This window comes from Pseudophryne corroboree, chromosome 2 (assembly GCF_028390025.1).
Source record: "Pseudophryne corroboree isolate aPseCor3 chromosome 2, aPseCor3.hap2, whole genome shotgun sequence".
In the NCBI taxonomy this organism is placed as follows: Eukaryota; Metazoa; Chordata; class Amphibia; order Anura; family Myobatrachidae; genus Pseudophryne; species Pseudophryne corroboree.
Window position 1 is genome coordinate 16845345 of NC_086445.1, and position 12527 is coordinate 16857871.

General features: G+C 53.0%; 1 protein-coding gene across 1 annotated transcript in view; it reads left to right on the top strand.

Annotated features, from left to right (window-relative positions):
* Window positions 1-12527, top strand: part of LOC134993276 (protein sel-1 homolog 3-like) — a 161582-nt gene that overhangs the window by 58119 nt on the left and 90936 nt on the right. The gene's annotated exons all lie outside the window — the stretch shown is intronic.

Below are 12527 nucleotides of genomic sequence, written 5' to 3' on the forward strand. Positions count from 1 at the left end.
TCTGGTTACCAGCTAGGCAGGGAGTGACCTCAGCTCAGGTACTGTCCGCGGTGGCGTAGTGGGAGGGGCTAAACATCTAGTTACCAGCCAGGCAGGGAGTGACCTCAGCTCAGGTACTGCCCGCGGTGGCGTAGTGGGAGGGGCTAAACATCTAGTTACCAGCCAGGCAGGGAGTGACCTCAGCTCAGGTACTGCCCGCGGTGGCGTAGTTGGAGGGGCTACACTTCTGGTCACCAGCCAGGCAGGGAGTGACCTCAGCTCAGGTACTGCCCGCGGTGGCGTAGTTGGAGGGGCTACACTTCTGGTCACCAGCCAGGCAGGGAGTGACCTCAGCTCAGGTACTGGCCGCGGTGGCGTAGTGGGAGGGGCTGCACATCTTATTACCGGCCAGGCAGGTAGTGACCTCAGCTCAGGTACTGCCCGTGGTGGCGTAGTGGGAGGGGCTACACATCTGGTTACCGGCCAGGCAGGGAGTGACCTCATCTCAGGTACTACCCATGGTGGCGTAGTGGGAGGGGCTACACATCTGGTTACCGGCCAGGCAGGGAATGACCTCATCTCAGGTACTGCCCGTGATGGCGTAGTGGGAGGGGCTACACATGTGGTTACCGGCCAGGCAGGGAGTGACCTCATCTCAGGTACTACCCGTGGTGGCGTAGTGGGATGGGCTACACATCTGGTTACCGGCCAGGCAGGGAGTGACCTCAGCTCAGGTACTACCCGTGGTGGGAGGAGCTACACATCTAGTTACCTGCCAGGCAGGGAGTGACCTCAGCTCAGTTACTGCCCACGGTGGCATAGTGGGAGGGGCTACACATCTAGTTACCGGCCAGGCAGGGAGTGACCTCAGCTCAGGTACTACCTGTGGTGGCATAGTGGGAGGAGCTTCACATCTAGTTACTGGCCAGGCAGGGAGTGACCTCAGCTCAGGTACTGCCCGCGGTGGCATAGGGGGAGGGGCTATACATCTGGTTACCAGCCAGGCAGGGAGTGACCTCAGCTCAGGTACTGCCCGCGGTGGCATAGGGGGAGGGGCTATACATCTGGTTACCAGCCAGGCAGGGAGTGACCTCAGCTCAGGTACTGGCCGCGGTGGCGTAGTGGGAGGGGCTGCACATCTGGTTACCAGCCAGGCAGGGAGTGACCTAAACTCTGGTACCTCCCGCGGTGGCATAGTGGGATGGGCTACACATGTGGTTACCAGCCATGCAGGGAGTGACCTCAGCTCAGGTACTGCCCATGGTGGCGTAGTGGGATGGGCTAAACATCTAGTTACCGGCCAGGCATGGAGTGACCTCAGCTCAGATACTTCCCACGGTGGCATAGTGGGAGGAGCTACACATCTGGTTACCAGCCAGGCAGGGAGTGACCTCAGCCCAGGTACTGCCCACGGTGGCATAGTGGGAGGGGCTACACATCTAGTTAACTGCCAGGCAGGGAGTGACCTCAGCTCAGGTACTGCCCGCGGTGGCGTAGTGGGAGGGGCTAAACATCTAGTTACCAGCCAGGCAGGGAGTGACCTCAGCTCAGGTACTGCCCGCGGTGGCGTAGTTGGAGGGGCTACACTTCTGGTCACCAGCCAGGCAGGGAGTGACCTCAGCTCAGGTACTGCCCGCGGTGGCGTAGTGGGAGGGGCTACACATCTGGTTACCGGCCATGCAGGGAGTGACCTCAGCTCAGGTACTGCCCACGGTGGCATAGTGGGAGGGGCTACACATCTAGTTACCGGCCATGCAGGGAGTGACCTCAGCTCATGTACTGCCCGCGGTGGCGTAGTGGGAGGGGCTACACATCTGTTTACCAGCCAGGCTGGGAGTGACCTCAGCTCAGGTACTGCCTGCGGTGGCATAGTGGGAGGGGCTACACATCTGGTTACCGGCCAGGCAGGGAGTGACCTCAGCTCAGGTACTGCCCGTGGTGGTGTAGTGGGAGGGGCTACACATGTGGTTACCAGCCATGCAGGGAGTGACCTCAGCTCAGGTACTGCCCATGGTGGCGTAGTGGGATGGGCTAAACATCTAGTTACCGGCCAGGCATGGAGTGACCTCAGCTCAGATACTTCCCACGGTGGCGTAGTGGGAGGAGCTACACATCTGGTTACCAGCCAGGCAGGGAGTGACCTCAGCTCAGGTACTGCCCGCGGTGGCGTAGTGGGAGGGGCAACACATCTGTTTACCAGCCAGGCAGGGAGTGACCTCAGCTCAGGTACTGCCTGCGGTGGCATAGTGGGAGGGGCTACACATCTGTTTACCAGCAAGGCAGGGAGTGACCTCAGCTCAGGTACTGCCCGTGGTGGCGTAGTGGGAGGGGCTACACATGTGGTTACCGGCCAGGCAGGGAGTGACCTCATCTCAGGTACTACCCGTGGTAGCATAGTGGGAGGAGCTTCACATCTAGTTACTGGCCAGACAGGGAGTGAGCTCAGCTCATGTACTGCCCGCGGTGGCGTAGTGGGAGGGGCTGCACATGTGGTTACCGGCCAGGCAGGGAGTGACCTTATCTCAGGTACTACCCGTGGTGGTGTAGTGGGAGGAGCTTCACATCTAGTTACTGGCCAGACAGGAAGTGAGCTCAGCTCATGTACTGCCCGCAGTACATGAGTAGGGGGAGGGGCTGCACATTTAGTTACCAGCCAGGCAGGGAGTGACCTCAGCTCAGGTACTGGCTGCGGTGGCATAGTGGGAGGGGCTACACATCTGGTAACCAGCCAGGCAGGGAGTGACCTAAACTCTGGTACCTCCCGCGGTGGCATAGTGGGATGGGCTACACATGTGGTTACCAGCCATGCTGGGAGTGACCTCAGCTCAGGTACTGCCCATGGTGGCGTAGTGGGATGGGCTAAACATCTAGTTACCGGCCAGGCATGGAGTGACCTCAGCTCAGATACTTCCCACGGTGGCGTAGTGGGAGGAGCTACACATCTGGTTACCAGCCAGGCAGGGAGTGACCTCAGATCAGGTACTGCCCACGGTGGGTTAGTGGGAGGGGTTACACATCTAGTTACCGGCCAGGCAGGGAGTGACCTTAGCTCTGGTACTGCCCACGGTGGCGTAGTGTGAGGGGTTACACATCTAGTTACCGGCCATGCAGGGAGTGACCTCAGCTCATGTACTGCCCGCGGTGGCGTAGTGGGAGGGGCTACACATCTTTTTACCAGCCAGGCAGGGAGTGACCTCAGCTCAGGTACTGCCTGCGGTAGCATAGTGGGATGGGCTACACATGTGGTTACCAGCCAGGCAGGGAGTGAACTCAGCTCAGATACTTCCCGCGGTGGCGTAGTGGGATGGGCTACACATGTGGTTACCGGCCAGGCAGGGAGTGACCTCCACTCAGGTACTACCCGTGGTGGCATAGTGGGAGGAGCTACACATCTGGTTACCAGCCAGGCAGGGAGTGACCTCAGCTCAGTTACTGCCCACGGTGGCGTAGTGGGAGGGGCTACACATCTAGTTACCGGCCAGGCAGGGAGTGACCTCAGCTCAGGTACTACCTGTGGTGGCATAGTGGGAGGAGCTTCACATCTAGTTACCGGCCAGACAGGAAGTGAGCTCAGCTCAGGTACTGCCCGCGGTGGCGTAGTGGGAGGGGCTGCACATTTAGTTACCAGCCAGGCAGGGAGTGACCTCAGCTCAGGTACTGGCCGCGGTAGCGTAGTAGGAGGGGCTACACATCTGGTTACCAGCCAGGCAGGGAGTGACCTAAGCTCTGGTACCTCCCACGGTGGCATAGTGGGATGGGCTACACATGTGGTTACCAGCCATGCAGGGAGTGACCTCAGCTCAGGTACTGCCCATGGTGGCGTAGTGGGATGGGCTAAACATCTAGTTACCGGCCAGGCAGGGAGTGACCTCAGCTCAGATACTTCCCACGGTGGCGTAGTGGGAAGAGCTACACATCTGGTTACCAGCCAGGCAGGGAGTGACCTCAGCTCAGGTACTGCCCACGGTGGCATAGTGGGAGGGGCTACACATCTAGTTAACTGCCAGGCAGGGAGTGACCTCAGCTCAGGTACTGCCCACGTTGGCGTAGTGGGAGGGGTTACACATCTAGTTACCGGCCAGGCAGGGAGTGACCTCAGCTCAGGTACTGCCCACGGTGGCGTAGTGTGAGGGGTTACACATCTAGTTACCGGCCATGCAGGGAGTGACCTCAGCTCATGTACTGCCCGCGGTGGCGTAGTGGGAGGAGCTACACATCTGTTTACCAGCCAGGCAGGGAGTGACCTCAGCTCAGGTACTGCCCGCGGTGGCATAGTGGGAGGGGCTACACATCTGGTTACCAGCCAGGCAGGGAGTGACCTCAGCTCAGGTACTGCCTGCGGTGGCATAGTGGGAGGGGCTACACATCTGGTTACCAGCCAGGCAGGGAGTGACCTCAGCTCAGGTACTGACCGCGGTGGCATAGTGGGAGGGGCTACACATGTGGTTACCAGTCAGGCAGGGAGTGACCTCAGCTCAGGTACTTCCCACGGGAGCGTAGTGGGAGGGGCTACACATCTGGTTACTTGCCAGATAGGGAGTGACCTCAGCTCAGGTACTGCCCATGGTGGCATAATGGGATGGGCTACACATCTAGTTACCGGCCAGGCAGGGAATGACGTCAGCTCAGGTACTGCCCGCGGGAGCGTAGTGGGATGGGCTACACATCTGGTTACCAGCCAGGCAGGGAGTGACCTCAGCTCAGGTACTGCCCGCGGTGGCGTAGTGGGCGGGGCTACACATCTAGTTACCGGCCAGGCAGGGAGTGACCTCAGCTCAGGTACTGCCCACGGTGGCGTAGTGGAATGGGCTACACATCTGGTTACCAGCCAGGCAGGGAGTGACCTCAGCTCAGGTACTGCCCGCGGTGGCGTAGTGGAATGGGCTACACATCTGGTTACCGGCCAGGCAGGGAGTGACCTTAGCTCTGGTACTTCGCGTGGTGGCGTAGTGGGAGGGGCTACACATCTAGTTACCGGCCAGGCAGGGAGTGACCTTGGCTCAGGTACTGCCTACTGTGGCATAGTGGGAGGAGCTACACATCTGGTTACCGGCCAGGCAAGGAATGACGTCAGCTCAGGTACTGCCCGAGGTGGCATAGTGGGATGGGCTACACATCTAGTTACTGGCCAGGCAGGGTGTGACCTCAGCTCAGGTACTGCCCACTGTGGCGTAGTGGGATCGGCTACACATCTGGTTACCAGCCAGGCAGGGAGTGACCTCAGCTCAGGTACTTCCCGCGGTGGCAAAGTGGGAAGGGCTACACATCTAGTTACTGGCCAGGCAGGGAGTGACATCAACTCAGGTATTGCCCACGGTGGCGAAGTGGGATCGGCTACTCATCTGGTTAGTGGTTACCGGCCAGGCAGGGAGTGACATCAACTCAGGTATTTCCTGCGGTGGCATAGTGGGAGGGGCTGCACTTTCAGTTACCGGCCAGGCAGGGAGTGACCTCCGCTCAGGTACTGCCCGCGGGAGCATAGTGGGCAGGGCTACACATCTAGTTACCTGCCAGGCACTGGGTGACCTCAGGTACTGCCCATGGTGGCATAGTGGGAGGGGCTACACATCTGGTTACCAGACAGACAGGAAGTGGCCTCAGCTCAGGTACTTCCCACGGTAGCGTAGTGGGAGGAGCTACACATATAGTTACCAGTCAGGCAGGGAGTGACCTCAGCTCAGGTACTTCCCACGGGAGCGTAGTGGGAGGAGCTACACATCTAGTTACCGGCCAGACAGGGAGTGACCTCAGTTCAGGTACTGCCCGTGGTGGTGTAGTGGGAGGAGCTAAACATCTAGTTACCGGCCAGGCAGGGAGTGACCTCCGCTCAGGTACTGCCCATGGTGGTGTAGTGGGAGGGGCTACACATCTAGTTACCGGCCAGGCAGGGAGTGACCTCAGCTCAGGTACTGCCCGTGGTGGCGTAGTGGGAGGGTGCTACACATCTAGTTATCGGTCAGGCAGGGAGTGACCTCAGCTCAGGTATTTCCCGTGGGAGCATAGTGGGAGGAGCTACACATCTAGTTACCAGTCAGGCACGGGGTGACCTCAGCTCAGGTACTGCCCACGGTGGCGTAGTGGGAGGGACTACACATCTGGTTACCAGTCAGACAGGGAATGACTACAGCTCAGGTACTTCCCATGGGAGCGTAGTGGGAGGGGCTACACATCTAGTTACCAGTCAGGCAGGGAGTGACCTCAGATCATGTATTTCCCACAGTGGCGTAGTGGGTGGGGCTACACATCTAGTTGCCGGCCAGGCAGGGAGTGACCTCAGCTCAGGTACTTCCCACGGGAGCATAGTGGGAGGAGTTACACATCTAGTTACCAGCCCAGGTATTTCTCATGTTCTGAACACCAGGGCCAATATTTACTAAGAATTAGAGTTTGTCCGATTTGTGTTTTTTTTTCTAAGTCCCAATCCGGGAATTCACTAAGCACCAATCTCGGCAGTGTTTGGACTATTCGTAATGGTTTGATTTGCAAACTTCCGAAATACGAATGGAATAGACCATCGGTCAAACGCGGCTGATATTTCATACAATACGGGCATTCACTATTCATTCGTATTTGGGTGTTAGTTTCTGAGTGCTCAAATGCGGGTCTGTTTTTTTTAGATTCGTTAAAAAAAGCAGCAAAAAAAATAGACCTGCTTTTTCCAGTCGAGTTTGGATAACCATGCACGGATCAGTGAGATCTGTGCATGGTTATCTATGGGAAAGGGTCTGTTTAGTGTAAAAACTGAGAAAAAAATTGCGTGGGGTCCCCCCTCCTAAGCACAACCAGCCTCCGGCTCTTTGAGCCGGTCCTGGTTGAAAAAATATGGGGGAAAAAATGACAGGGGTTCCCCCATATTTAATCAACCAGCACCGGGCTCTGCGCCTGGTCCTGGTTCCAAAAATACGGGGGACAAAAAGCGTAGGGGTCCCCCGTATTTTTGAAACCAGCACCGGGCTCCACTAGCCAGGTACATAATGCCACAGCCGGGGGACACTTTAATACTGGTCCCTGCGGCCCTGGCATTACATACCCAACTAGTCACCCCTGGCCGGGGTACCCTGGAGGAGTGGGAACCCCTTAAATCAAGGGGTCCCCCCCCTCCAGCCACCCAAGGGCCAGGGGTGAAGCCCGAGGCTGTCCCCCCCATCCAAGGGCGGCGGATGGGGGGCTGATAGCCTTGTGAAAAAAGGTGAATATTGTTTTTAGTAGCAGTACTACAAGTCCCAGCAAGCCTCCCCCGCAAGCTGGTACTTGGAGAACCACAAGTACCAGCATGCGGTGGAAAACCGGGCCCGCTGGTACCTGTAGTACTACTACTAAAAAAATACCCCCAAAAAAACAGGACACACACACCGTGAAAGTATATGTTTATTACATACATGCACACCTCCATACATACATACATACTTACCTATGTTCCCACGAGGCTCGGTCCTCTTCTCCATGTAGAATCCTTGGGGGACCTGTGAAAAAAATTATACTCACATAATCCAGTGTAGAATCCGACCTTTGAATAATCCACGTACTTGGCAAAAAAATAAAACGGAAACCCGACCACGCACTGAAAGGGGTCCCATGTTTACACATGGGACCCCTTTCCCCGACTGCCAGGACACCCCCTGACTCCTTCAAAGAGGGTCCCTTCAGCCAGTCAGGGAGCGCCACGTCGTGGCACTCTCCTGATTGGCTGTGTGCTCCTGTAGTGTCTGTCAGGCAGCACACGGCACAGATACAATGTAGCGCCTATGCGCTCCATTGTAGCCAATGGTGGGAACTTTGCGGTCAGCGGTGAGGTTACTTTTGGTCAACCGCTGACCGCAAAGTTCCCACCATTGGCTACAATGGAGCGCATAGGCGCTACATTGTGTCTGTGCCGTGTGCTGCCTGACAGACACTACAGGAGCACACAGTCAATCAGGAGAGTGCAACGACGTGGCGCTCCCTGATTGGCTGAAGGGACCCTCTTTGACAGGAGTCAGGGGGGGTCCTGGCAGTCGGGGAAAGGGGTCCCATGTGTAAACATGGGACCCCTTTCAGTGCGTGGTCGGGTTTCCGTTTTATTTTTTTGCCAAGTATGTGGATTATTCAAAGGTCGGATTCTACACTGGATTATGTGAGTATAATTTTTTTCACAGGTACCCCAAGGATTCTACATGGAGAAGAGGACCGAGCCTTGTGTGAACATAGGTAAGTATGTGTGTATGGAGGTGTGCATGTATGTAATAAACTTATACTTTCACGGTGTGTGTGTCCTGTTTTTTGGGGGGTATTTTTTTAGTAGTAGTACTACAGGTACCAGCGGGCCCGGTTTTCCACCGCATGCTGATACTTGTGGTTCTCCAAGTACCAGCTTGCGGGGGAGGCTTGCTGGGACTTGTAGTACTGCTACTAAAAACAATATTCACATTTTTTCACAAGGCTATCAGCCTCCCATCCGCCGCCCTTGGATGGGGGGGGGGGCAGCCTCGGGCTTCACCCCTGGCCCTTCGGTGGCTGGAGGGGGGGGACCCCTTGATTTAAGGGGTTCCCACTCCTCCAGGGTACCCCGGCCAGGGGTGACTAGTTGGGTATGTAATGTCAGGGCCACAGGGACCAGTATAAAAGTGTCCCCCAGCTGTGGCATTATGTACCTGGCTAGTGGAGCCCGGTGCTGGTTTCAAAAATACGGGGGACCCCTACGCTTTTTGTCCCCCGTATTTTTGGAAGCAGGACCAGGCGCAGAGCCCGGTGCTGGTTGATTAAATATGGGGGAACCACTGTCATTTTCCCCCCCATATTTTTTCAACCAGGACCGGCTCAGAGAGCCCGAGGCTGGTTATGATTAGGAGGGGGGACCCCACGCAATTTTTTTCAGAATTTTAAAGACTTTAATCAACTTTTTAAGGTACACAATGAAGCCCTGCACGGATCTCACAGATCCGGCCGGGATTACTTGTGTTTTGTCAGGCAGTGTTTTACTCATCACTCCCGTAAAACACTGCCTGATATTACGAATCACATCGACATCGGAAAAAACAATTGTGCAAAACTCGGAAGCTTAGTGAATGATCGTATCAGGATTCAAAAAGTTGCAGTAAAATGCACCCGATACCATTCGAGTTCAAACACCCTTCAAAACGGCCAAAACACGAATCTTTGTAAATATACCACCAGGTGTTTGGACAGTGGTATATACCCTAAGTAAGGATACAGTATATCACAGTTGTGTGTAGAAAGAAGTATACCACCCATGTAAAGGTAGAACCTGCATCCACTTGTTTTTGATATTCATTTAGAAATGTGCTTTACTGTAAGATAACACAGGTCTCAGTTCTCAGCTCCAGACTGGGCAATAACTAGGAAAAAAGTCCATTTTTTATTGTACAAAAATCATCACACTGGGGCCCGATTCTGAGTGAGACACAGGTACAGCGTCCTGATCATCGAGAATCCGCGGCTGCGCAAGGTCCATTCTGTGCATGAAGAGTACGGGCATTGCGATATCACCCGCAGTTTCACTATACCACTGCCTGAATGACAGGTGGCGGCATTGAGGTGGTGGGGAAGGCGCGGCGGGAGGCCTGCGTTCCCAGAAACTGGGTCGTGCCACACCCTGTGACACCATATAACAGCCTCCGATACGTGAGGACAATGTAACACGCCACCAAACAGTACAGAACTCACAGCAAAGCAGCCTCTAAGTGTGTTATAGTGATGTCGCTGTGTGTGGTGTGTATATATTCCCATCTGCAGCAGTGTGTTATAGTGATGTCGCTGTGTGTGGTGTGTATATATTCCCATCTGCAGCAGTGTGTTATAGTGATGTCGCTGTGTGTGGTGTGTATTAGAGATGAGCGGGTTCGGTTTCTTTGAATCCGAACCCGCACGAACTTCACTTTTTTTTTCACGGGTCCGAGCGACTCGGATCTTCCCGCCTTGCTCGGTTAACCCGAGCGCGCCCGAACGTCATCATGACGCTGTCGGATTCTCGCGAGACTCGGATTCTATATAAGGAGCCGCGCGTCGCCGCCATTTTCACACGTGCATTGAGATTGATAGGGAGAGGACGTGGCTGGCGTCCTCTCCATTAGAATAGATTAGAAGAGAGAGAGAGAGAGAGAGATTGTGCAGACAGAGTTTACCACAGTGACCAGTGCAGTTGTTGTTAAGTTAACTTTTATTTAATATATCCGTTCTCTGCTATATCCGTTCTCTGCCTGAAAAAAACGATACACAGCAGTCACACAGTGTGACTCAGTCTGTGTGCACTCAGCTCAGCCCAGTGTGCTGCACATCAATGTATAAAAGCTTATAATAATTGTGGGGGAGACTGGGGAGCACTGCAGGTTGTTATAGCAGGAGCCAGGAGTACATAATATTATATTAATTTAAAATTAAACAGTGCACACTTTTGCTGCAGGAGTGCCACTGCCAGTGTGACTAGTGGTGACCAGTGCCTGACCACCAGTATAGTAGTATATTGTTGTATGTATTGTATACTATCTCTTTATCAACCAGTCTATATTAGCAGCAGACACAGTACAGTGCGGTAGTTCACGGCTGTGGCTACCTCTGTGTCAGCAGTCGGCACTCGGCAGGCAGTCCGTCCATCCATAATTGTATAATTATATACCACCTAACCGTGGTATTTTTTTTTCTTTCTTTATACCGTCGTCATAGTCATACTAGTTGTTACGAGTATACTACTATCTCTTTATCAACCAGTGTACAGTGCGGTAGTTCACGGCTGTGGCTACCTCTGTGTCGGCAGTCGGCAGGCAGTCCGTCCATCCATAATTGTATTATTATAATATATACCACCTAACCGTGGTTTTTTTTTCATTCTTTATACCGTCATAGTGTCATACTAGTTGTTACGAGTATACTACTATCTCTTTATCAACCAGTGTACAGTGCGGTAGTTCACGGCTGTGGCTACCTCTGTGTCGGCAGTCGGCAGGCAGTCCGTCCATCCATAATTGTATTATAATATATACCACCTAACCGTGGTTTTTTTTTCATTCTTTATACCGTCATAGTGTCATACTAGTTGTTACGAGTATACTACTATCTCTTTATCAACCAGTGTACAGTGCGGTAGTTCACGGCTGTGGCTACCTCTGTGTCGGCAGTCGGCAGGCAGTCCGTCCATCCATAATTGTATTATAATATATACCACCTAACCGTGTTTTTTTTTTCATTCTTTATACCGTCATAGTCAGTCATACTAGTTGTTACGAGTATACTACTATCTCTTTATCAACCAGTGTACAGTGCGGTAGTTCACGGCTGTGGCTACCTCTGTGTCGGCACTCGGCAGGCAGTCCGTCCATCCATAATTGTATTATAATATATACCACCTAACCGTGGTTTTTTTTTCATTCTTTATACCGTCATAGTGTCATACTAGTTGTTACGAGTATACTACTATCTCTTTATCAACCAGTGTACAGTGCGGTAGTTCACGGCTGTGGCTACCTCTGTGTCGGCAGTCGGCAGGCAGTCCGTCCATCCATAATTGTATTATAATATATACCACCTAACCGTGGTTTTTTTTTCATTCTTTATACCGTCATAGTGTCATACTAGTTGTTACGAGTATACTACTATCTCTTTATCAACCAGTGTACAGTGCGGTAGTTCACGGCTGTGGCTACCTCTGTGTCGGCAGTCGGCAGGCAGTCCGTCCATCCATAATTGTATTATAATATATACCACCTAACCGTGGTTTTTTTTTCATTCTTTATACCGTCATAGTCAGTCATACTAGTTGTTACGAGTATACTACTATCTCTTTATCAACCAGTGTACAGTGCGGTAGTTCACGGCTGTGGCTACCTCTGTGTCGGAACTCGGCAGGCAGTCCGTCCATCCATAATTGTATTACAATATATACCACCTAACCGTGGTTTTTTTTTCATTCTTTATACCGTCATAGTCAGTCATACTAGTTGTTACGAGTATACTACTATCTCTTTATCAACCAGTGTACAGTGCGGTAGTTCACGGCTGTGGCTACCTCTGTGTCGGAACTCGGCAGGCAGTCCGTCCATCCATAATTGTATTACAATATATACCACCTAACCGTGGTTTTTTTTTCATTCTTTATACCGTCATAGTCAGTCATACTAGTTGTTACGAGTATACTACTATCTCTTTATCAACCAGTGTACAGTGCGGTAGTTCACGGCTGTGGCTACCTCTGTGTCGGAACTCGGCAGGCAGTCCGTCCATCCATAATTGTATTATTATAATATATACCACCTAACCGTGGTTTTTTTTTCATTCTTTATACCGTCATAGTGTCATACTAGTTGTTACGAGTATACTACTATCTCTTTATCAACCAGTGTACAGTGCGGTAGTTCACGGCTGTGGCTACCTCTGTGTCGGCAGTCGGCAGGCAGTCCGTCCATCCATAATTGTATTATAATATATACCACCTAACCGTGGTTTTTTTTTCATTCTTTATACCGTCATAGTCAGTCATACTAGTTGTTACGAGTATACTACTATCTCTTTATCAACCAGTGTACAGTGCGGTAGTTCACGGCTGTGGCTACCTCTGT